This window comes from Panthera leo, chromosome C1, assembly GCF_018350215.1.
Source record: "Panthera leo isolate Ple1 chromosome C1, P.leo_Ple1_pat1.1, whole genome shotgun sequence".
Classification (NCBI taxonomy): domain Eukaryota; kingdom Metazoa; phylum Chordata; class Mammalia; order Carnivora; family Felidae; genus Panthera; species Panthera leo.
Window position 1 is genome coordinate 185475746 of NC_056686.1, and position 25105 is coordinate 185500850.

At 40.3% G+C, this 25105-nt stretch overlaps 1 pseudogene; it reads left to right on the top strand.

The window, feature by feature from the left end:
- The window catches only part of LOC122226066, an 81701-nt pseudogene extending 57662 nt beyond the window's left edge, over nt 1–24039 (top strand).
- Nucleotides 24040–25105: the final 1066 nt, after the last annotated feature.

Sequence of the window (25105 nt, forward strand, 5' to 3'; positions counted from 1 at the left end):
CCCATTTCATTTAACCCATATCTCATCTTTGTTGAGTAGGTATGATTCTATTTTATAGAAGAAGAAACTAAAGCCCATAGAAGTTCAGTCTCTTGCCCAAGGACATTTAGCTATTGAGAATAAGGATTTGACTTGAAGACTGTCTTGTCATGTGTCTTTATCATTCCATGTGTCTTCCTGAGCAGAGGCAGCCCCTGTGCTCCCAACAGCTGAGGGTGTCAAACATACCTCCCCTGTGGTATATTTAATTACTAGCCTGTGAACACGGAAGAACAGACAATATCTAATTAACCTCCACATCCCCAGTACCCCAACACAGAGTAGAAACTCAAGTGCTTGAATGACTGAGACATTTTGGGAATCTGGAACCAAAGCAAACTTCTCACCAATACCAGCAGTCATTGCTTGATGATTTAAATTTCACAGACTCAGCCCCCAATTTATATTGGAGAACCATCTGTTCTAATGCTCCAGTTGTGCCGATTTCATAGATGAAGCTTTGCAGAATTTTCCTTTGTGGCGATAACAATGAACCATCCGGTGGTGCCACTTAACTGAACCAAATTTGACATTTTAAATGACCCAAGGGGATTGCAGCAGCACATGGAACAAATTACTCAGCAGTCTCTGAAAGAAATGCTTCCCTGGACACGCAGGCAGGGTACTGTTGCCAGTAGGGTCACACAATGGAGGAAATGCACAATCCACTGTAATTGTAGCTCAATCACATGTGCCAACTACAAATTGCCATAAGCAACTTCTGAATTGCTTGCAGAGCCAAGGAGGCCAAATACAGACTTTAAAAGCTTCAGAAACAGATCAAATCACTATGCTGTTGTAAATTCATTTATCAAACTTTTATTGGGCACTTACAATGTGTGAGATACTATGTTACATCCCAAGGGATGCCTTAGGACACGGTCCTTCCTTTCAGGGGGCTCATGTTCTAGCAGACGACACTGAAGTGTCATAGAGTTCAGCCCAGGAGCAGCCCTTGCAGCTGCCATCACCTGGCATCTGATGAGCAACCAGGGCAGCCAGGACTAGGCTCTCTGCAGAGGATGCCACTCCTTAGCTTTATTATTTTGAGAACAAATGGCCAGAATGACAAGATGGTATTTCCAGGAGTGATGTGTGAACAAACAGTAAAACACGCTCTGATGTATTTTCCCAAGGCTCTTGGGCATGATTATCATGGCAACAATGCTTTCCTCAAGGTTCTGATTCTCCCTTGGGCGGAGAAAGGGTATCCCTATGTCCCTATTTGACCAAAACATTCCCAGTTTACACCTGCTGATCCAAGTAAGTAGAGCCCATTTTCACTGTCAGTATCTTACTTAGAATGATAGAACCTTCTGTTAGTCATTCACTGGAATAAATCTTTGGATATCAATAAAGAGGCAGTACTCCAAGTGTGGCTCATGGCCCACCAGTGGCAGTGAAGGTCTTTCTGGTGGTCAGAGCATCCATCTGTAGTTCATTCCTTGAGTTTATCTGGTGATTGACATGTGATTCCATTGACTTTCACTTATGACCAGGGTTGTTTATAAGTAATCTGAGTAGTGAAGGTTTATTAAAATTTTATCTTCATTCTATACAAATTAACTTGTTACCAGAATTTCCTGAAGATCCTGCCTTTATAAATCCTAGATTATTATGCCACTCTGCCTAGAAGCTTAGATATTAAGAAACCTAGCTGACAGAGCTTTAAGGCACCCCTTGCTGGCCCAGACCACGCCTGTGAGGCTGGCATCTCCCAGTTGAGCAGCTACAAAGATGTCTGGCAGGGCTTCTTAAACTACAGTGGAACCACTGGAAGCATTTCCTCTAGGACTGTGTGTGTTAATACTGCTCTTATACTAGAAACTCAAAGTAAAAAGACCAGCCTTGTTTTCTGCAACCTCGTGGGATATCTTTATACCCCTTATTTTAGCATGAACAAAATTGTAAGAAGGCACATTCTTGTTGGTTATAAAACATGTTTAGCTGGAGTCTGGATGTTTCTGATTACAGCAGCCTTTAATTCTGTGTTAGCAGTTTGGTTCTTTCTGGATCCCTGTGGGAAACTGTACAGTTAGATAAGATTACTTCCAAATTCTCTTCCAACTAAAGCTCTATAATTCTGAGCCAGAATAATTTGGAGTGGGCTTAGCTCATTTTGTGGCAAACTATGTCTGTCTATCCTATCTTATTTGGATTTTGGGTTTTGCTTCTCTATATCATACCTACAACTATGGGAACATATGTTCATATAAACAGTTCTCCCCTGCCTCAACCTATCTACACAGAACTTGGCATTTTAAAACTACCTCCCTCCCCACAAAAACCCCCAAACCTAGATTGTTGTTCCACTCTGAATTAGGGAGATCCTTAAAGGTACCAATATGCTCAAATGTCCTCATGAAGAAATAGTAGCTTAAGGAATACAGTCCTCCCCCGGCCTCAAAGCCATCCCGTGACAGTCTGCCCTCTTGTGGAGTGATCATGAGAGAGCACTTGCCACAGCATTGCCCTGGTTCTACTTAGTGCTCTCAGGGCAGGGGGAAAGTGTGCATATTTTGGCAGGATATGGAAAGGAGGGGATCATTTCCAGGGAAAATGTTTTGTTTTATTTACATATTTATTTTCATTTGGTACATTTTAATACCTTCTAGAATAGACTGACAGTGAAGCACACACTTGGTTTTTGAGGACAATTTCTATGCTAGTATTTGGTTATCATTTAACATTAAACTATTAAACTAAAGGTTGGCAAACTACAGAGTGGGTCAAATTCTGCCCATGGCCTGTTCTGTATGTCTTCGGGCTTCGAACAGTTTATTACATCTTTTTAATTTTAATTCCAGTATAGTTAACATACAGTGTTTTATTAGTTGTAGTAGTACAGTATAGTGATTCAACAATTCAATACATTATCCAGGGAAAATGTTTTAATTGACAGGAAATATGACAACGTCACTCAAAAACAACATGGAAACCATTTTCATCTCTTTTTTAGGCTGCTGCCCTGGTTCCTATTTACCTGGATGGGTCTGTGCTGATGACTCATAGTGGAATCAAAATGGGTCGGGGGTCCACACTAAAATGATTCAGGTGAGTATGCAACTAGTTGGATTAAGTTGGATGTATGAAAATATTTTGAGCCCTTCCAAACCCCAAAAAATAACTTCTGTTAGTATTTTCTAATTTGCTGGCAGATGCACAAAATATATGGAGATAAAGCACAGAGGCTGGACCAGTACAGTTCAAAGCTCTGACAGTTTGACGCTGTGATGCTGACTGTAGTTCTGGGGAAGGAGCTTGGGGCGCCACTGTCACTGCTTGGGGTACATGCTGCCTCTACCACGGCTTGCTGCAAAACAAACACTGAGCGCTATTTTTACTCTTTACCTTTTTTCGCAAAAGTGAAAATCCTCTTCAGATTTATTTCAGTTAGTGAAAACAGGTACAAATTGTAGGTGTTTCATAAAAGCCAAGTGGCATTATGCAAACTTTTACAAAGTGGGGGATACCAGTATTAACAAGTGAGTTGTCTTTCTTCAACTTTTGCTGGGCAATAAAAAGATGTGTAAATTCTCATATATTGCATTATTTCTTGCCTTTTTTATAGTAAGGACTTCGAATTTTTTTAAATATTTATTTAGTTTTGAGAGAGACATAATGCAAGCAGGGGAGGGCAGAGAGAGAGGGAGACACAGAATCTGAAGCAGGCTTTAGGCTCTGAGCTGTCAGTACAGAGCCTGACATAGGGCTCGAACTCATGATCTGTGAGATCATGACCTGAGCTGAAGTCGGATGCTTAACTGACTGAGCTACCCAGATCCCTTATAGTGAGGACTTTGAACAATTGATAATATAAATCACATCTGATATTTCTAATCAGATTTTACCCATTTTCTTTTGGCTCATTTACTTTAGATTAATTTTTAGCTATTGTTTCTATTTTGCAAACAATAGTAATGGCAAAGGTTATAAAACATTTGGAAGAGGCAAAAAAAATTTTTTAAAGACTGAACAATTTCACCATATAGCAATAAGCACTGTTTTGAGGTTTTTCCATCTTTTCTTTTTTCTTTTTCAAAAATTTCTAACATGCTGTTTGTATAATTTTTTATCCTGGTTTTTAGGTGGGTTTTTTGTTTTATGTTTTTTGTTTTATTTTTATTTAAATTCCAGTTAGTTAACATGCAGTGTTCTGTTAGTTTCAGGAGTACAATATCATGATTCTGCACTTCCATAAAGCACTCTGTGCTCATCAGAAGTGCACTCCGTAATCCCCATCATCTACTTCACCCATCCCCCCACCTACCTCCCCTCTGGTAACCATTAATTTTGCTTTCTATAGTTAAGAGCCTATTTCTTGATTTGCTTCTCTCTCTTTTTTCCCTATGCTCATTACTGGGTTTTTTTTTCACCTATCTTATATAGAATGAGCACTTCTTCCTGTGGTTAAGAATTCTTTGAAATCCTGATTTTTAATGTCTGCATGTGGATATATGTATAATTTATTTAACCATCCCCATTGTTGAATACTATAATGAATTATTTTTGTACATAAGCCTGTGGTCAAATCAATGATTATTTTCTTAAAATAGATTTCCAGAAATGGAATTACTGGGTCACAGAGTGTATCTTAAATCACTGATACTCATTACTAAATTGTTTTCTAGAAAGTATCCATTTCATTATACCACTAACCAACTTTATGTCTTATGGATTTTTTAAAAACCTTAAGTAATTTAATAGGTGAATGATAGTATCTCATTATTGCCTTAATTTGCATTTTTCTGATTATAGAGCTTTTGCTAGAATTTTGCAGAGTGAGGTGGTAGGAAAGGCTGCAGAGGTATTGAATTCATGATTATGAAGATACGAAGCATTTTCCTCCCGTGTTGGCTTTGGGCTTTGCCTCCTCTTCCTGATGCTACTGCACAGAAGAAAGCCGAAGAAAAAAAGAATGTGTGCTCAGACTTTAGAGTCCAGACTAGCTCTACAGGGATTTTAGAAAAGAACTTTTTGTGGCTGGCAGAATTCATCGTTCTGCCCGCCTGTCGCTGTTGCACGTGTGGGGCTTCACACGCAGGCTGCCGTGTGGGTGTGTGCACAGGTTTATGACCAAAGTATTTGAAAAGAAACAGGTGGCTAGTTATAAATTAAGGATGCCAGTGTCTAACAACCACCTGCATGGACCAAGCACAGAAACTGTCCCTAATACAAATGTCTCTGGGGTTCTGTGGTGGCCCGTCTCAGCGGGTTGGCAGTAAAGGTAAAAATCATTGCAGTGGTGTCCGAATCATTAACCCCACCAGGCCACATACATGGGTGGAGCTCCAGAGTTGTTGAGAATTAATCCAATCTTTATCTCCTTCTCACAGCATCCTGGTAAAAACTGTGCTTTCGCCAGTGTCAGGCTCAGTACATGGTACAATACTCAGCTGCCCTCCTGGCCTGAAAATCCATCTCCTTTTCTCCCTCACTCCTGACATCCCACTGGTCAGTGGGATTCCGTTTTACTCAAAAATATCTCTGTCTTTCAGCCTCCATGTTCTGGGAATATCACTGCTCCGATTCAGACTTGCACCTCTTGCCAGGGCCACTGCAAGGCTCTGTCCCTCCACCTGAGTTTCAGTGCCTTTCACTCTGGCTTCATGTTGACAGAGCTTTCCCACAAGATAAATCTGGCCATGCCATATTTAAAAACAATGTTTAGAGTTTGCCAACAGTTTTTCTGTTAATCCCTGACCTCTTAGCATGAATTATAAGGCCTCCACCCTAGATGGTCTGTCTTTAAGACCAGCTCACACTTCACCCCCACCCCTGGGAAACCTTTCGCATCACCTCTTACAGGGCTGGTCTCTGCCTTCTCTGGCAGAGGTCCCATGGGCCTCTTAAGCCTCTGGCACATATTTTTGGTTTTGAAATCAGTGTTTGCTGGAAATTATGATAACTTAATAAAAAATAATCCCTAGCATGCTTGTCAGACTCTTCTAAAATGCCTTGAACCAGTCATCAGCAAGAACCATCAAGGCACTCAGAAGGATTAGGTGAGAATCACTGTTACTTTGTGTTTTATGATAGAAAAAAAAAGGAGGGAGGAGGAATGAGTGAATTGAATATCAGTAGAAATGGCACTATCAAAGCTACTGCAGTTACACAGTGATAAATGGAGGCCTTTTGGCTCTCTGCATGTGGAAATTTTTATCATCATATGGTAGAGGAGCTCTTGCATCTGGGAAAATTCTCCATTAGAGAAAAAGGTGGTTTTTCTGCCCAAAACTCTTCTTTTTAAGCCAGAACTAATTAATGTTTCTTCCTATGGAATGTAGGTATCTTCCAGATAATACCTGTAAATCTATTTGTTCTCCTTCTTTGGGTTCCACTGTTCCTAAATGGGAAGACAACACTACAGTCCTTTTATAAAAGTGAAAATCATATAAGCACTCATAGGAAAATAGGAAACCAACCTGCTGGCTATGTCTTCAACCAATAGTAGGCACTAAATGCAGTGGAAATTTCAGCTGCTTCCTTCGATGTACTTACAACCTAGTTGGAAGAGAAAACACACATTCTAAAGTCAACTAGCAAACTTTCAAAGTAATAGGTTATAAAGTACCAGATGGTGTGGAATGGATGTCAATAAAAGCTGAGTATGTGTCATGCTGACTGTTCTAGAATGTCACATTAAAAACATTGGTCTCGGGGAAATAATGTTTGAGGAATCCTCCTTAGAAATGGTTCCTGGGGCGCCTGGGTGGCTCAGTCAGTTGAGCTTCTGACTTTGGCTCAGGTCATTGTCTCACAGTCTATGAATTCGAGCCCCTCATCAAGCTCTGTGCTGACAGCTCGGAGCCTGGAGCCTGCTTCACATTCTGTGTCTCCCTCTCTCTCTGACCCTCCCCCATTCATGCTCTGTCTCTGTCTCAAAAATAAATAAACATTAAAAAAAATGGTTCCTGCTATTCTACAAAACTAGGACTCCTTCTATAATTCATATTTATGAGAGCTCTCAATCCTTTTGGGGCATATTTATTTCTCCCCTCTGCCCTGTGCTTCCTGAGCCAAAGAAAGGCTGAGAGAGCCTGACTGAAGAGAGAGGTACAGTGCCAGGCAGTCAACCTTCCACCCTCATGAATTGCTGCCATTCAGCATACTTTCTTCTGTAATGGTTGCACCTCTCACCTTTTTCTTTCTTAGACTTGGGGACTTGGCCCTAACCCTCATTTTTCTGTAAGTCAGCAATGTGCACTGCAGAGTCAGGAGAACTTTTGATGTAAATGGTATAATTTACCAAAATTACGCCACTCTCCCAAGACTGATAGATACCTGATACTAAAATTAAACAACCCACCACCCATTGTCTCCTGAAATACTCGCTGTTGATAGGCTGTCTTTCCAGAAGACTGAATGAAGTTCTTCAGCAGCAGAACGTACATTGCCCGTTATAGCGCAGACCACAGGTGTAACTAAGTTGGCAGTCACGGGAGACGGTCACAGGCACTGAACAAATGCTGTTAGTACAAGATGACCACAAGTGCTTGGGAAGTTGGAGACTGTGGGAAGGATTACATTAATCTTAGCTCTTCCTGGTTATTACTACTGATAGCTTTCTTTATCATCTAGTGAAATCAGAATTAAAGTCTCAAATGATTCTTTCTTTAAACATCACTATCACATCATGTTTGCTCTTTTTCACAGGCACGAGTTGCTTTTGATGAAAGCGGTAGTCTTGCAGTTGCTGAATACTTCAGGTAAATAGTCCTTTCAATCCCATGCCATGAAAAATAGCAGTTGTAGCTTGAGGAAGAGTTTCACTTCTGTTTGAAATTTTGGAAAAAATTGACTTTGTACCTTCTATTAACCCACTGTTATAAACAACATTAGCTTCTAGTTAATCCAAGTGTCCAGAAAGTCTTCTGTTGGGAAAAATAGGAACACAAATAAAATATGGCTGAACTGATGATTTGAGTCATTCTGAGTAGTACTAGAGGGTTCTATGAGGTTGGTGCTTGGAACCCACAGCAGTGGTTGATTTTTCTGTTGAAAACTTAGTGTATCCTTAAGAAACAAAGGTAGGGAGATTGAAGAAGAAACCCATAATAAGACGAACATCATTTCACACCTTCTAGATTGGCAAGAAATAAGAAATGTGACAATAACCATGTGTTGTCAACCTGGGGAAAAATTGTTTCTCACATACTTTAGAAAATAATTATCAAATTATTTTGACGGAAAATGAAAGCCATAAGAGAACAGAGTGATGTAGAGTCTTATGTGATTTTGTCATTTTGTTAGTTCTCGTGAGAGTCCTGGGGCACTGGCTGGCTATCAGGAATAAGTGTTAGAAGCGTTTTTAATGGCCACCTCCAGACCAGGGCAAACAGAGAAGAGCAGGGTAGAAATTCCTGGCAAGCTGCTCGCCTGTGCTTCTCCTTTACCATGACTTTGGTGTCTTAAGGAAGAGTCAGGAACAGAGCAGGCCATGGGGACCAGAGAAGTAGCATAGAATGAGAGCCAAGGGCCTGGTGTTGCGAACAGAAGGCTGAATCCTGGAGCCAAAAAGGCAGACAGACAGACAAACGTGCACCTTTGAAATAGCGTTTGGTCTAAAATGCAGCTGTAATTCCCCAAATCTGATGACAGTGGGATGACATGATTCAAGATTAACTAAAAGCAATAGGCTGGATAATCGTATAGTCAGCACCTAACTTCCAGGCATAAGGAGTCATTCATTGATGAGGAGCAATTGGATGTTTTATCAGCCAAAGCAAGTGTAATAAGAAGTATATATTTATTCAATAGATTTATTGCATGTGTTACATGCTGGCACATCATTGTACAAGTGTATTCCTTTAGTTTGCTGTACATGCCAATTGAACACAGCTTCTTACTGGTCTGTTTAAATCATCGGGCCATGCAATTAGAGGACCTAATCACTTAACAGCTCTCCTCAAGAATTCTGTTTCCTCCAGGGGTTGAGTCAAACATGAACTGGGAGACAGGCGAAAGCCATCCTTTCAAATATTTTGTTTATGGAGCTGCCTGTTCCGAGGTTGAAATAGACTGCCTGACAGGTGTTCATAGGGTCAATACCAATTGGGAAAGTCTTCAGGTTGTACTTTTGATAGATCTAAATTCCATATATTCCATCTGAGCACTGTGGAAGCACCATGTATTTGGCTAAGGATAATTTCTCTGAATTACCAGAAAAAAATAGAAGCTCAGCAGTTGCCTTGGTGCTGTGGTTGCTTCCATGGAAAACAGCTGGCAACTTCTCTTATTTTTCTGGTCTTTTTAAATGGAATTGGGAAAGAAACCACTTCAAGGAAGAAACACAGCTTGAAGAGAGCTTTCATGTAGACTGTTGGTATAACGAGCAATCCTGACCTCCTATGTGAAATGCCATCATATGACATTTTTGAAGGATTTCATAAGCATCCATAATCTAACAAGCACCAAGGGCCAGCCCAGGGAAGTTAGTGGCCAGCTTTTGATATCTTTTATCTAGCTAGGTCCTGCTTTTTAGATAGTTTAAGGGCATCTTATGATTTTAAGGGATGCTGTGAAGAGATTCCCACACAGGCGCGTGCGTGCTCGCTCGCTCTCTCTCTCTCTCTCTCTCACACACACACACACACACACACACACACACACACACTCTTCTGTTTCAAGGAGAGTTTCTCCTCTTGTAGCTGGGCCCCTGTGGGTAAATGAAGCTACTTACTCGCCACTGTCAGTAATAATAAATGATTATTAATACATTAAATGGGGCTGTGATACCCTCACAACTGTCTTGTGATAATCTGTCCCAAAACCTACCCAGAAGGAGACTCTAGGTCTTGATATTTCCAAACATACTTTGTCACTATATCTTAGATTATGATCAGATTTAAGTTTTCATTTAACAGGTCTCCAGCATGTATGTTTTTTAAACTATAGTCAGCCTAATCTTTGAAATTGTATATACCTTTGAACCTGCCGAGTAAAGTATCTGGTTTGTGTGGATTTTAACTCAGACCAGCTCACTTTTGGGGAACCTTGGACTAGGAAAAAACAGTGATCATACTAAGCATGGTTTTCATGCTAGAGTAGCTGTCCTGTTTTAGTTCCATAGAAAGTTATCTCATACTAACTGATTTCTACATCCCTTCTCCCTCAAAGAAAAATTTAGGGAAAACTTAAATCACTTGGGTTTTCTTTACCTTGTATATGCCTTGGCCTTGCTAAGGTCTAAGAAAGGTAATAATTAGCCTTGGTGTGAAATTTTGAGGTGTGTTCTTATAACTTATTTGAATAATCTTAAGAGGTGTACTAAATAGTCTTTTTATCAGATGCATTCAAAGAAGCTAGGTCTGTAACTCAGGTTAGGTACACCCCTGGCAAAGGGCTGTAATGTAACATCCCACTAGGGGCCCTCCCTGGAGGCCTGTTTCTCAGTCATTCTTATGTTGTTAGAATTGTTCTTATTCTATAAAATTTCCCTCACTTTAAACCTACATTTATATATTAGTTATCTATTACTATGTAACAAATTACTCTCAAATTTGGCAGCTGAAAATAACAAATATTTATTAACTGACAGAATTTATGAGGGCCAGAAACCTGGGAGTGGCTTATCTGGATGATTCAGGCTCGGGATTTTTCACAAGGTTGCCATCAAGCTGTCAGGTAAATCTGCATTTATCCCAAAGCTGCAGTGGTGGCTGGAAATCTGATTCCAAGCTCCATCACATGCTTGTTGGCAGGAGGCCTCCGTTTCTCACTGGCTGTTGCCCAGAAGTTTCCATTCCTTACTACATGGACCTCTCTATAGGACATCTCAGTGTCCATAGGACATGCATGCTGCCTCCCGCCCCCAGAGGGACTGGTGCAAAGGAAAAAAGAGAGTATGAGCAAGTGAGAGAACATCCACAACAAAAGCCACCGTCTTTTATAACCTAACACCGGGGTGATGTACTGGCACTTCTGCAAGACAAATTAACCCTGGTGTAGAGTGCGGGAGGGGAATACATAAGGATTTGAATGCAGCACGTGGGGATCATTGCAGGCCATCTTGAAGGCTGGCTACCACAATCTAGAATCACTCTCCTTCTGCCCTAACAAAAGACAATGACAAACACTAAGTCCATGGCTTTGAAAACAGAACCCTTGCCAGCACTGCAGACTTAAGAGCATCTGCTCTCACCAATAATTGAGGCCACCAGTCTGCTGGAAGGCCAGCCTTGCTAAATGGTGTCGTTAAATAAGGGAAGTGTTTTATTATACCAAATAACTTTATATTTGTAAAGTAAATAACTTTATATTTGTAAATAACTTTACATTTCATGGTATCCTTAAATAACAGAAGTATTTTATTATAGTAAAATTTTCTGGATCCCTCTCTACTTTTCTTAAGAAAAATGTTAGATGAAAGTCCCAAATCAAACAAGAAAACTCTTGGATTGGGGCACCTGGGTGGCTCAGTCGGTGAAGCGGCCAACTCTAGATTTCGCCTCAGGTCATGATCTCACTGGGAGTTCGCTCCCTGTGTGGGGCTCTGCTCTGACAGTACGAAGCCTGCTTGGGATTCTCTCTCTCTTTCTCTCTCTCTGCCCCTCCCCTGCTTGCACTGTAAATCTCTCTCTCTTTCTCTCTCTCTCTCTCAAAATAAATAAATAAACGTTTTTTTAAAAAAAGAAAAACTCTTGGGATTTCCTTTGTTCCATTAATAATTATAAGTAGAATCTGTTTGTCATGGCAGAAGCCAGTATGTCACTGAAAGAAGGTCCAGACTTGCTGGAGAGCAAAGGTGTTACCAGTAACCTAGCTAGGCCTGCTGTATTCCTTATTTGTAACTTATCAGGAACTCTTGGTGACCAAGTTGTAGTGTTAGATTTATCTTTCCTCTGGTCTAAAATTGAAAACTCCACAATAGCAGATAATAATTGAAGACTTTTTGGCTGATGCTCCCTGAGTTCTGTGCTTCAGTAGATGTTACCCAGCCAGCTGGACTCCGGATGTTGGGTTGTATGGTAGCCACAGAGTTTTTCAACAAGGATCATGAGGGCCATAAACATTTTCTGTGTCATGGATTAATGTCTGTTGTAGTGGATTAAACTCCATAAGTTACATCACTCAGCCCGAAGAAAGTCAAATATTTTTCTCTCCTATTGTTTCTTTTCTTTAAAGATTTTTTTAAATGTTTATTTATTTGAGAGAGAGAGAGAGAGCGAGAGAGAGCGCACTCACATGTGCAAGCCTGATGTGAGGCTCGAACTCACAAACTGTGAGATCATGACCTGAGCCGAAGTCAGACACTTAACTCACTGAGCCACCCAGACGCCCCATCTCCTGTTGCTTCTGAGGGAAAAAAAATCAGTGCTTAAGCCGGTCGAGTATGTGTATAACTTTGAAATTTATACATAATAAACTGTTACACAATAAAATCTTTGTTGATTCTTTCTCCTGAAATATGTGGCCCAAAGAAAGGTTCTGTACCAGTGGTGTCCTGGCATGAAGTGTTCTCAGCCTGTCTCCTTAAGTTGTATTCATTAAGATAAACATTTTTTCTCTTTTTTATTACTAGAACATCCAAACAGACATTGGCATGGATGTTGGCTTCAGTATAAATCCACCCCTTGACATAGGCCAGGTATGTGTACCTGCTTTGCCTCAATCCCTTTTGTAAAAGCCATAACTGCTCTGGATGTCTGTAGAGAAAACATTCCATCCAGCTTATTCATCATCTTATTTTTCTGCCCCTGAAGTCAGAATCTGTCTATTCAGGCCAGCCACAGAACTCAAATCTCTTATTGTTTAAAAAAAGAGAAGGAAAAAAGGATGTTTTGAATTAGTGTTTGAAGAGACATACGGTCTGTGATTGAGGATCTTGAGTGAGGCAGGAGCGAGCCTAGAGGTGACAAAATGGGCCCGATGCCAGTGAGATCAGAAGTAGACTGTATGCTAAGTGTGAAGTCTTGGGCATATGATGGGCTGTAGCTTTGAGGAGTTTAAAGTTGGATTGGGAGCACATCAAATCATCAAATAGTTGCAGCAGTTGTTATTAATAGGTAGCCTGTTTTGCCCACAGACATTTTTTATTCAAATTTGAAATAATTGACAAGATTAAAAATTCACCAGCATCCTTACATAATTATTCAAATGTCTAGCATCTCTTGGAAACAGAAAATTTGCCAGGACTGGAGCTGCATGTGCCTAAGGAAAAGCAGTTGGCTGCCTTTTTAGAGAATCATGCACTCTGTGATTCTAGGACTCAGGACTCAACTGGAAGCTTCACTCACTTTCTTTACCAGTGGGCAATTCAGCTTATTACTACCTCCAGTTCAGAACATAATTTGAGGTACTCTCCAATCATGACATGTGTCATTGGAGAATGGGAAGAATATATGGGTTGGAGAAGTCAAAGCGGGCTTCTGGGAGGCAGTGCCTGTGGATGAAGTAGTCAAGGAATGAACAAGAGGAGAATGGAAGACATCTCCCTAAAGAAAGACATGAAATTCAGCATAGTTTGTGTTCATGGCTGGCTGGTGGCAGGGCAGGGAAGGGGGTGTGCTGATGACAGTGGAGAGTACCTGTGTCAGAGGAGTGGAATGTGAGGCCCCAAAGACAGGCACCTGCCTTCATAGGTGGAGGTGATGTGGCCTGGGGTATGGTCTAGAGTTTTAGGAAGATTCATCTAACATCATGTTAGAGAAGAATCTCCCTGCAGATAGATACATGTGAGGGTAGAGAGTGGGATAGAGAAAATATGGCCACAGCAAGGAGGTAAACAAAGAGGAGACCCAGAAATCAGAAAGATGTGTGGAAAGCAATTTTTCCCACAGGCTGACATCTAAGAATTGGAGCATTTTAAAGCTGTGTAGGAAGCTTAGCACACAACAGAGTTCATGTTACAGGCCAGGAAACAAGAGTGCAGAAATGTGAAGCCAAGCCCAATATGAGCAAGGATGGTGAGATGAGATGCAATGAGGGAATTCTCAGACCCTGAGAGCACTTTCAGTGTGCTGGAGTCTGTGGATAGGTCAGAGGGTTCCTTCTGGCTCACGGACAGAAAAAAGGAGGGCTTTTGGGCCATAGGCTCTTTGACGCCTCTTCTAAAGCTATACTTTTACTGCCAAATTGAGATTTACACTCAAGTTTTTGACTTTGAATTTAGCGCTGATTAAGATGTTGTAGAAATGCTTTGAGGCAAACTTTTAAGTAAACTCTCAGAGACATCGTCCATGACATGCTGAAAACCCTCTTATACTGTATTTTAACAATTCAAATAAACAGCATGAAGTTGAAATGCTACTGTTGATTGTATTTTCTCATATATGGAAATTCTTCCTCCCTCCCCAGATTGAAGGTGCATTTATTCAAGGCATGGGACTTTATACAATAGAGGAGCTGAATTATTCTCCTTAGGGTGTCCTATACACTCACGGTCCAAACCAATATAAAATCCCTGCCATCTGTGGCATCCCCACAGAGTTGCACGTTTCTTTATTGCTTCCATCTCAAAGCTCAAATACCCTGTAGTTGTTGAAGGTAAGCTGTGCTTGATAAATACATGCATGTTTATGTGATTTGTAGTAACTGTGCAGGGAACTAGCAGAGGTTCCTTCATTTCTTGGTTGTTTGGGGTTTCTACCAGGCTTATAGAAGAAAAAGTTCTATTAAACATTTTAATTATAAATTAATTTAACAATTTTATAGTTTTTTTAAAAACTTCAAATCTTGGAGCTTAACATGAACTATTACCATCAGGTTATATCTGATTTTTCATTTTACAGTAATCATCTTATACCTATATCTGCTTTCTCCATTTGGGATAATTTCCTTAGGATGGAATCCTAAGAATGAGAATACTAGACTAAAATGTTAAATTACTTTTTTAAAGGAAAATGTTACATATATTTTAATATTTTATATGTGCATCTATATACATATTTGCCTATAGATGCACATATATGTATATATACATATAGATGCAGAGAGAGAGAGCCCTACTCTAGTTGACTTGTTTCCTTTCAAAGGTCTAGGAGAGTCTGGGATATTCCTGGAATGATCAGTATTTTTTGCCATTCATGACACAATGCAGCGGGACAAGAGAGGGGCCTGTTTGGACCATTGAAGCTCAGTAGTCCACTGACCCCAGAGAAGATTAGAATAGTCGGTGAAGATAAATTCACAAAAATGGTATGTTATGTTCTGTTCATAAAATTATGAATTTTTGCCCCCTGTCCTTATGGTCAAGTTTTATTACCCCACCATGGCGGTTTTCCATGGGAGAAAAGGTGACAGGAATCCTGAGGGCATTTGAGCATAGGAAGAGCAGACTCGCCCTTAGATTGCAATTTTTCATCAGTCTGGTCTTACCCAGCTCACAGCAGGGCTTAGTTCTATAATGAAAATGAAGGTTCATTGATCGTTCATCAACTACATGTTCCTCCTTGGTTTTATTTCCTTCCCAGGACATGTTGGTCAGGAATGGGAGTTCAGGAACTGTGCCCTGAACCTAAGACACCCAGGCCAAGAATATGGGCCACCCCAACAGTCAGTCTCACTCTACCCAATCAGGCACTTGATTGTATGTGTATTTCCTGGTTTGAACTGTGAAGTGGGAAGGGCCCTTTCTGGCCCAACCCCAAGAGCAGAATCCCACATGCATCAACACCCCCACAGAGTAAACATCTCAGTTCTCCTTGGTCACTTTCAGTGATGAGATTTAATTATAGGGGAAAGTCATGCCATTCACAGTGACCCTTCTGACTATACACAAGGTGTTCCTTATATTGAGGGGAGAGCCCCCTCCTTCACCTCCTCTCAATACTTGCTCTGCGTGGCACCCCTTATAGCTTTTCCTAAGCCCCGTGAATCACTTCTTCACTATAGAGGAACACAGAGACTAATTGTACTGTTCATTTGCCCTTCTTCAAGTGTGAGGTGATGATTCTTGTAGCTGCCCTGCCCTGATTCTTAGTCCTGTCCTAGATTCTTCCACATTTTTCATGCTGTCATTCTGAGACCTCTCATTGTCCTGATCACCCTCTGGGTGGTTTTTATCTTGTTTTACATTATGCTATTTCTCACCTGGCACAAACATTTTCCAAGTTACAAATGTCCACATTTGTTCTTTTATTCCAGACTCCAAAAGACAAACCTGGATCCTGTGTTCCTTGGAATGTACTCATGAATCAAATACAAATTTCTGGGGAAATGGGGTGACTGTTCCAACATAGCGGTCTATCCAGTGTTTATGCTTTGAGATGCTAGGTCTGAAAGATAAATGTTCATAGTTTAGAAATCATTTCACAGAGGATTGCTTTTATATGATGCTGATTTTAAATGTTCCATTTGGATTTTGATAGATATGCTTAAGCAATTTAGAAATCATATTTTACATAGCACAAATACTAACTGGTTTCCTCTAGAATGATATTCTCTATTACTCTGTTTCTTAAATCCATCCAGCTGAATGGAATAGAAGATGATGATTTGTGTATGATTCATATTTGGCTTGTATCCACCAACAGAAATTACACTGTCTAGTGAAAGGCAATTTTCTAAATAATTTTATTAGTAGTGTGAACTGTAAAGTTGTCATTTTCTCATATGTCCCCATCTGCTATCAGCCTCCTTTTATTGTCAGAATGGATCCAGGCACTGTATACAAGAGTCTATGGGACTAAAGAAAAAAAAATGGATAAATTAGACTTCATCAAAACTGAAAACTTCTGTGCTTCAAAAGATACTATAGGAAATTGAAAGACAAACCACAGAATGGGAGAAAATATTTGTAAGTCATATATCTAATAAAGATGTTTATGTAGGATATATTTTAAAAACTCTTAAAACTCAGCAATAAAAAGATACATAATGCAAGTTAAAAATGGGCAAAGGAATTGAACAGACATTTATCCAAAGAAAATACATAAATGGCCAATAAGCACATAAAAAGATGCTCAAAGTCATTAGTCATTAAGGAAATGCAAATGAAAATCACAATGAGAAACCATTTCATTCCCAGGAGGATGGCTATAATCAAAATGATGGATAATAGTGTTGACAAGGATGTGGAGAAATTGGAACCTTTAACCATTGCTGGGAAGAATGAAGATGGTGCAGCCACTGGAAGAAAAATTGGCAGTTCTTCAAAAAGTTAAACATGGAATTACCAAAGGACTACTCTTAGGTATATACCCAAAAGAACTGAGAACATATGTACACACAAAAATATACACACATGTTCATGGCATTATTTATAATAACCAAAAGTAGAAACAGCCCAACTGTATCAACTGATAACAAAATATTATTTAAAAAATGTGGTATATCCATACAAGGGAATATTATTCAGCCATACAAAATAATGAAATACTGATATATATACTACAACATGGATGAACCTTGCAAACATTCTTTAAGTGAAAGTAGCCAGACACAAGAGGCTGCATGTTATATGATTCCTTCTATATGAAACATCCAGAATAAGCCAATTCCTGGGGACAGAAAGTCCATTAGTGGTTGCCAAAGGCTGAGGGGAGAGGGGAACGGGGAGTTGATTACTAATGGATATAGAGTTTCTTTGGGGGTGATGAAAATGTTATGGAATTAGATAGTAGTGATAATTGTACACCTGTGAATATACTAAAAACTGAACTGCACACTTTAAAAGTGAGTTTTATGGTATGTGTATTATATCTCAATTTTTATTTTATATTTTTGAGAGAGAGAGAGAGCAGGGGAGGGGAAGAGGGAGAGGAAGAGAGAATCTTAAGCAGGCTCCATGCTGGGGCCTGATCCCACAACCATGGGATTATGATCTGAGCTGAAATCAAGAGTCAGACGCTTAGCTGGCTGAGCCACCCAGGTGCCCCAACATCTCAATTCAAACAAACAAACAAACAAACAAACAAACAGAAAAGCATATGTGAAGAGAAACATAAAATGTGGGAAGACTGAGAAGTTGTGACAATCATAAGAAGTCTATCTCAGTGGTCTTCAGGGACAAGACCTCAAAGGAGGCTAAACAGCAAGACCTTATCACTAAAAATGTTTTATTTGCATTAATGACAGAAAAAAGCATCTACACTGATGTATAAAATACTAGAGACTAATGGATGGCACCTTCTCCCTGTCACATTCTCAACTCAAGGACTCTTGTACCAAGGCCAAGACCCTTGGTTCTTGAAGTGTGGCTTTTGTTGCCACACGGATGTGTCTCAAAGACACCTCCGTCCCAAAACAGATCTCCTTGTCAGTACAGCCATCTCTGAGATATTGAGCCAGAAATGAGGGATTGATCCAAGATGCTTCATTCTCTCAGTCCATGTATGTGTTCAGGCATGAAGTCCTGTCAATCCCACCTCAGAGAAATTGCCTACATCTGCCTCTCCCTCTATTTATTCCCATGGCTACTGTGTTGTTCCAAGCCACCATTATTTCCAACCTGACTATGTGGTTGTCTCCTCAGTATTGTCCTGCATTCATTTTCCTTCCCTTCCAAGCCATTCATCAGATTTAAGCCAGAGTTATATACAAATTTGTGGATACACACACACACACACATGCACACACACAGACATGATATGATCATGTTACACCCTTCTTTAAAACCCTTCAATGGCTTCCTATTCATTCAACCAGAGTACTGTCCCAAATCTGTAAGGTGGCATATGTGCCCTCTGTGATCTGGCCCCTGGCTATCTCTCCAGTGTTGTCTCAACACCCCCTTTTTTTACCATCAGAATTTCTCGTTCTGTTTCTTGCTCTGGAGCTTTGGTCCTCTGCCTAAAAGGTGCTGTCACTTCCATCCTTCCTTCCTTCTGTCTGTCTGACACTAGGTAGTGCTTCTTAAATTTTAAAATGAACACAAATAACTTCAGGATCTTGCTAAAATGCAATCAAGCAAGCCCAGAAGCAAGAAGGTATAATAGAAGTGGTCCATCTAGAATCAAGCACAAGTCAGATTGGAAGCTAACCCAGACCCCAGTTATCCACTGCTCTTGTATCAGCATCTCTCCTGCAGTTCATACCTATGGTTCCCTGGTGGAGAGTGAGAGTTCCTCATGACAAACTGAGGCAGAAAGAAAAAGTCTGAGCTTGGTTCACAAATCAGTATGTGCATACAAGCCAGATATGGTCAGTATCTGCACTCCCCACTCAGAGGTGGTAAGGGAAAATTCTCCCAATGGGCAGAATCTTAGGTAATGCACCTGGTTTTTCACTTTGTGTAGAAAACAGAGTGGCCCAAGGTTAGGGTATATACATGGACTCAAATGGTTTGGCCACCTGGGCAGAACCTGGAAGGGGAAAGATTGGAAGACTGGGGACAAGAGACTTCTGAGTGGGTATATGGGAATAGGTACAATGTGTCAAAATTTTCATATTGCACATTAGAAATGTGAACTGTTCAGGGTGACTGGCTCAGTCAGTTTGGCTCAGGTCATGATCTCACAGCTCATGAGTTTGAGCCCCGCGTCAGGCTCTGTGCTGACAGCTCAGAGCCTGGAGCCTGCTTTGGATTCTGTGTCTCCCTCCCTCTCTGCTCCTCCCCTGCTCACACTCTGTCTCTCTCTCCTTCAAAAATAAACATTAAAAAACAAAAAGAAAAAAAACGTGAACTGTTCTCTATATAAATTTAGAAAAAACTATATGGAAAACTACCTTTCTTCCATTCACAAAACAAATTCACCTGGCTCCTTAAAATGGGATATCATGCAAAATTAATTGGCTGAATGTTGTGAAGTTGCATCAAAAGCACTTGCTGCTATGTCCACCTGAGACCATGTTGGTGAAGGTGGCAGGGAAACAGACTCTCCAGCTCATGTTTTGTTGTACTAGCGCACACATTTTGGAAAGTGAGTTATTTGGGCCTAGCAGCATGCATACCCTTCAACCCAGAAATAGCAGTTCCAGTTGAAATCTCCCACCATGAAAGAGGCACTAAACAACCAAGTATGTACACAAAATGGCATTTGACATTAGTCATCTCTGCCATTGGTCACCCCACTGATGACACAGTGGGTGTGGGAAGAGTCATGACAGCGGGATGGGCACTTTGCCTCCATGCGGCTACTGCTACTGCTGAATGTCCAACCCACCGCAACACAGAACTGGCCCCCAAGTTAGTACCATCCTTCCAGGAGACCATCTGGCCACTGGAGGACAAACGGACAACTCCACCCTGGAAGGAGCAGTGATTTATTTTAACAGAAGTTGTTATGCATTCTGGGTAAAAGTTTGCCTTGCCTGGGGGAGCCTGGGTGGCTCAGTGGGTTGAGCATCAGACTTCAGCTCTGATCATGATCTCAGGGCTCATGAGTTCAAGCCTTATGTCGGGCTCTGTGCTGACAGCTCAGAACCTGGAACCTACTTCAGATTCTGTGTCTCCCACTGCTCCTCTCCCACTCACTCTCTGTCTCTCTTTATCAAAAATAAACAAACATTAAAAAAATTTAAAGAAAAAAAAAGGTTTGCCTTGCCTGCCTATAGGCGTTAGCCATCACCACTCCCTAAGGGCTTACACAGTATTAAGTGCACTCTCGTAATTTACAGCAAAGTAAATGCATCTGCTCTACAGCAGTGGGCTGAGTGCGTGACATGCGATCCACTGGTCATATTATGTCTGTACCACTCAGAAATGGCTAATCTGATAGAACAATGGAATGGCCTAGAGAAATGACAGCCAGGAGGCTGGTGAGGATGGAGCTCCTCCAGGATGCAGGATACTCAAAATCGAATGGACAGTTAACAAGCTGGCAGAAGATATCCAGACATTTATAGCAGATTATAGTTAATACCCATTGTATATAATTAAATTACTTAAATTGATAAGTAAAAAACCTGATAGGAGGAAATAAAGTACAGAAGAATAAATACAAATATTCACTAAATATATTATAAAAGGGAAAACCTCACGATAACAAGAAGTGCCAGTTATGACTGTCATTTCCCTCACATATTTGAAAAATGGCAGGAATGGATAATATGCAGTGTTGGTGAAGGCTGTGGGGAAACACTCTCATACATGATTTTCTGTACAAGTGCACACATTTTGGAAGGTGAGTGAGTTGGACCTAGCAGCATGCTTACCCTTCAACCTAGAAATTCCAGTTCTCAGAATCTGAATACTTGTTCAAATGTGCCAAGTTAAAGCCCAAGGATTTTTCATTGCAGCAGTATTTGTAGTAGTGACAAAAGGAAAACAACTTCATGTAAACTAATAGAGGACAATTTGTGGGAAAAAGAAGAAGTTAATATTTTTTGAGAACTTACTAGGTACCAGTCAGTGTTCCAAATACTTTACATGTATTAGCTGATTTAATCCTCACAACAGCCCTTCTTTGTCCATTTCATAGGTGAGGCAATTGAGGCAGAGAGCCTAAGTAACTTGGAAAAAAAAAAACGGATTTGAAATAGTATGAGTAGTTTGATTTTACTTTTAGAAACCAACAAGAACAATTCATGTATGTGTGCATGCACATGCGCACACGCATTTGCATGGGAAAATTGTGGATACGGAGGAATCTGATAATAGTTAGCTCTGGAAAGTGAAAATTGGGAAGGAGGATTTTCTCTTTCTACTTATATACTTTTGTATTACTGATATTTTTAAAGTAAGCGTTAGTTTTAGAATTTAAAAACAAATAACATTAACACCTAAAAATTCACCTGAATGCATTATGTTTACATGATTTTGTTCCATTTCACTGACTGAAGGGTTTGCTGTGGTTGTAGGAAGAAGTATTATTCCAGGGCAGGATGAAGTGTGCATTGTGTAAGAACTACATTGAGACTGAGGTTCTAGCTTGGCTTAAGGGAGGAAAAGAGTGGGGGTGGCAGAGGAAGGTGGGGAAATCAGAGGTTGGGAGCATAGACAGGATTTTATCAGAGGAAAACAGAGAGCAGACCCAAAACACCCTCAGGGCTGAAAGAGACCCCATAAGAAGTCTAAAAGCCTGCTCTCCACCCTCCTAATAGCCCTCCTAAAGGCAGACGGCCACATTCAGGGTCATAGTCAAGTTCCCTTATTCTCTCCTTGAGAGGTACAGTGAATTTTACATGCATTCAGCAGCCTGACCATTTGGGAAAATGCCTAATTATCCTTATTATTCCTCCAACCAGTATTTATTAAGCTTCCCTTATCCCAGGCACTGGGAACCAGTTACCTGCCATCAGGGAGCTTATACTCTGATACAGTTATTGAATGACCCACCTTCAAGGTGATCTTCTTTGACTGTTCCTCGTATTCTCTTTATAAGCTCACACATAATCTAGAGTTTGCTTGAAGGGTAATGAGTTAATGATTTGACGAACCATAACAATCAACAGACTGAAGAGGGCATAGGAGTAAGTCAAGATCATTTCAACATCCGAAATGCGTTTTTAAGAAGATAGTTTGGAGGAGGTAATGGCTTTCTTAATTCCAAGTAATAAAATATTTATTTTTTAGATAGCCATACTCAAACCCAAAATCATTTATGTGATGGCTAAACTTTAATATGTGCTCAACTAGTTATGTTCATGTCAAAGTAATTACTGTTATAATCATCTAAATACATTTTTTTTTCTTTTTTTGGAAACTGCCTCTGTAGTGACAACAGGTCTTTTCAGCTTCATCATCCAAACTCTGAAGGCCTTCTCCATCACCACCTGCCTGGTGCCTCATCTGCTGGTCTCTCTTTTGGGGCCACAGTTACCACCAAAGAAGGCATAGGAAGTACCCAAAACAGGATTCACCTAGTTCAAGTAAGAGTATATGTTAACAAGTTCAGGATAAATATGGATTTAGATGGCTTCTTAGTTGTCTGAGCCATGGGTTAGGGTTTTAGGCAGCTGAAGGTTTTTGTCCCTTTTATAGGAAGAAGTTACTCTTTTCTTAATTTTCTTATCCTTCTATGGATTTCCTTATTATTACTATTTGAAGTTTATTATACTCCCATAAAAATGTGAGGGCAGGTGGTACAGAGGCCGTAACACCCCATCTGTGTCACCGTGAACCATCTCATTGTCTCAGGAAGGAATCCTCCCTCCAGGAAGGCTCTGGGTCTTGTGCACACAGAAAGGGGACAATTCACACTTTAAAGTTCCTATAATAAATGAGAAAAACAAGGATGCATATTCTATGTTTGGTCTGTGTAAATAGCCATGCTGCAACCTCTACCAGAAAAAAATACTTTTGTGATTTGGATATTTGAATTGGGCATGTCGTGTAATAGTCTTTAATCAAAACTACATATGTTAAATTGCCCCCAAACTAAGTTATAAAGCTCTTGGGAGCAAGGATTATGTCTTGTTCTAAAAATACCTTTCTAGACTATAAAGAATTGATGTGTCCTAAAGGTTGCTGTTAGACCACTGTTCCAGAGGCCAGAGGGAAGAAATATCACTGGTCTGTCCTTTTGCCTTCAAGAAACTCCTCAGATCATCAGAGGTACAGAGCTGGGCACATTAATCTCAAGGCCCAGTTGTATGGGATTTTTTAACTCATGTACTTAAGATGCATTAGTAAAAATGTCCCATAGTGAATGAACATCAAATAGCCCTCCAACATCAGAACAAGAAATGAATAGTAGAAAAGCTGGAGCTCTCTTTATGAGCAGAAGACTTTACAATAAATCCCTCCAATTCAGGTGCTGTTTTTTCCCCCAAGCAGTAGCAAAATGAGGGAGAGAACAAAATAGAAGCAGATACTCTCAGTGTCTGTGGTCTTCAGATAAATCCAAACTGTGCTCTTGAAGTCATGCCCTGGGTTGACTTTGAGGGCTTCCTCTCCCAGCTACCTCCATAGAGTCTGTACCCAGAAAGCTTCTGTTGGCATCTTAAATGTGAACAATCACAGCACTTCCAGTTGATACCTGACAGGTCTGTGCCTACCTCTACCTGTACCAATCAGGAGCTTCCTACCCTTCACTTTCAGGGTGGATCCTCTGTGTTCCTTGCTTTTAGGAAAAGATTACTAAAGGCCATCCACCCAGCATGGATTCCACACCACAGGCATGATGATGAGTGTCTGTATTTGCTAAGGAACTACCTGGAGCCCTCCACAGAGCAGTCCATGGGAAGCTTGGGGTGAGTCACAAACCACTACACAATAGAATGAACATTGTCTTTACAAGAGGAGCAGAGATGCTTGAACATTTTTCTCTGAGGAAATAGGTCAAAGGGCTTGGCCTTTGATCTGTATGATCCATGCCTCTCAAGCAATGTTAGCGAGTATTATCTATCCCTATTTACCAGAAAAGGAAACTGAGGCAGCCAGCCAGAGAATAAAGTGAATTTTCCATATGACTGTTACCTTCTTGGCACTATATCAGTTGTTCCTGATCATTTTAGAGTAATGTATGTTTCACTAGCATATGCTCGTTGAATCAGTCCGCATGGGTAACTGATGCAATTGCAATGTTATTGGAATGGTGTTTGGAAATATTACGGCTTTAAAAATCTTTTAATTATGTATTTACGGCTAGCCAAAAAAAAAAAAAAAAAAAAAAAAAAGCAATGACCTTTGGGTTGTTTTTATTTCATTGTGGCTGTTACTGCTACAATTGTGATTTTAGGATTAATGCTTAGGAAATCATAGACTCTTAGGAATTAGGAAAAAATCATTTATGACTCATAAACTTACGTTCAGTTGAAATGCCTTAAGACTTTTAAGGTAGTATTTCCCCCTTTTGCCTTTTGGAAACTAAAATTCTCATTAAATTTCATATATGCATTCTGTTCTTTTAAGATATTTTTAAACTTCTATTATTTGAAAATCTGATGAATGTTGCTTTCTATGTGATATGTCCTTAATTAAAATATTGAACACAATAAGCCAAGCAAAAAAACCAGAAGAAAATTAACCAACATTGTTAACATTGAGCTGTTGTTCAGTCAAGTACAAACCCTTCTGTGGTATTGTGCATTTAGATTTCTCTATCCCCTCCAAAGACTGAGCACAGACTCTGTCAGATGCCTTGTGAAATCCCTGTGCACTGTGTCTACAGCACTGATGAGTTTCTCATTCTAGAAATCTCATCTCAAAAAGGGAATGAGGCTAGTTTTCTTGAGTACCCAGTCTCCTCTTTGGGACCACTGCTCTAGGCCCTCTCATCAATAATCCATTCCAGAAGAGCTC